General features: G+C 42.1%; 1 pseudogene; it reads left to right on the top strand.

Annotated features, from left to right (window-relative positions):
- The first annotated feature begins 313 nt into the window (after window positions 1–313).
- On the top strand, window positions 314–942 carry LOC102842776 (annotated as a pseudogene).
- Window positions 943–1,985: the final 1,043 nt, after the last annotated feature.

The following is a 1,985-nucleotide window of genomic DNA, read 5'->3' as shown; positions in this document are numbered from 1 at the left end:
ACATTAAACAAATCATACACTTTGTTTCATCTCAATAATTGCAACCCCTCCAGACAACAACAGTTATCCCACTTTTTCCCTGTTTCCTCCTTCCATTTCACCCACCTTCCCATCCTTTCTCAAGTTGTCCTTAGGGAAATGTTGTCCTTTTCGTTTTGAAAATTGACCATTCCATGGTGAGCATACCTTACTACTAATTTGATGCCCCATCCCCCAAATAAGCCAACTACTTGACTGAAAATTGGGCCACAAGGTCAGTTCCTTTCCAGACCTGAAGAGTGATTCAGGGTCATAGTCTTGGGTGCCTCTGTGAATGACTGTTGATAAGGTAATTTCAGTGGAGAAGCTAGTGAAAGGATGTTTCCAGAACAACCTGGATTTTATTCAGGGGTTTAAGAAGTTCTATGATGCCAAGTATGTTGGGAAGGAGTATCATCCTGTAGGGACACAACAAGGGCAAGATGCAATTCCTCCCTCTGATCCATTATCTTCAACTTGCCAAAAAAAAGTTTCACCACGTGAATTCGCCCACAGCAGGTGCAGCAAAATCAAGCCCAGCATCTAAACCAGGATCCACAACTTCTCGTCCCTAAACAACCAAAACTCCGTCCAGCAGCACAGCATCCAAGTCGGATAAAGGTTTAGAAATACAAGTCATACAGTTTAATGAACAGGCACTTTCTTTAAAACTAGCCCTTGAAGGTGCGGAGAAGGGAAGGGTTTTCTACTTTAGAAAGCTGAGAGACATTGAGCTACTCTGCCAAGAGTGTGAACAAGAAAACGACGACCTCGTGCGTGCAGCGCCTAATGGAATTTCGCTGTGCTTCAGAAGAACACGAGAGTCACACAGAAGAGCCTGAAACCCAGGACCAAGTACCCGAACAACAGCCCCAGCAGCAGCTCGGGACACTTCCATTTTGTATGGGGACTCTTTTTCTGTAAAATTGGAACATGTGTGGCCTTAAGCTCAACAGAAACCAGTTGTTTCGAACCTGCCGTTCACATCAACATCCGCCGCACTTGCTTCCCATTACATTGCCAAGATGTGTTAGCAGATGGCGATTCTGGCCATCTGTTTACCTGAGAGATTTTAGGGTCACATGCCTTCAACTTCACCACTTGACTTCTTCAGATTGGTTCTGCTCTCGTCTTCATTTCTGAACAGAACAACTTTCCCACCCCTCTGACCCCAATATCCCCTTTTTATCCTGGTGTGAAACAATGGTAATTTAATATATGGTACTTACATTGGTCTTTCTCAACCCAGTGTTACTAGATGTTACACACATTTGTGGTGCTTTGATGCGTGCTAGTCTAACCTCTGGACACAAATTGAGTCAAATAAGAAATTGGAACAAAGGGAAACATACACTTGATATGAAAGCAATGATGAACAATAGTAAATTGTTTCATAGGGGAATTCCAGAGTCAGCATCTCCCTCTAGTCAAAACTCTAAAGGAGGAAAAAAAAAAAAAAAAAGGATTTAAAACAGGGGCTTCATGTCTCAGTGTTCATTCATCATGTAGACCACCACACCGTATGTTGTTTATTTTGAAAGACATTCACTCCAGGAAAACACCATCTCCACTTTGCCCTTTGACCCACCACCACCCCTGCACTTTCCTCACCTCCTCTCTCCCAGGTTCCCATCTACTTTTCTTCTCAGTGTCCTCTTTGGTGGGCAGCCTCCTCCCCAAGATGCTGTCTTCATGATCTGATGTTCAAAGAGGGCTGGGTGGGGGGCAGTCTTCCTGTTTGAATTTTGTCTCATTAAAAAACAAAAACAAAAGCAAAAACGTTCCACCAAAAATCACAGTTTACAATATATAGGGTTCCTTCATTTTTAATTCTAGCTTCTCATTGTTTTTATTACTATTTTAGTTGCTCACAATGTTATTTGCACACTTTTCCAAGCAGGAGGCGTACAAGTCTTAGTTGACTTTCTCATCTAATAAAGTATCAAATATTTTAATTATACATTTTT

This window comes from Chrysochloris asiatica, unplaced genomic scaffold, assembly GCF_000296735.1.
Source record: "Chrysochloris asiatica unplaced genomic scaffold, ChrAsi1.0 scaffold00005, whole genome shotgun sequence".
Lineage (NCBI taxonomy): Eukaryota > Metazoa > Chordata > Mammalia > Afrosoricida > Chrysochloridae > Chrysochloris > Chrysochloris asiatica.
The sequence above is the reverse complement of the archived record's forward strand: the minus strand, read 5'-3'. Positions and strand labels throughout refer to the sequence as shown.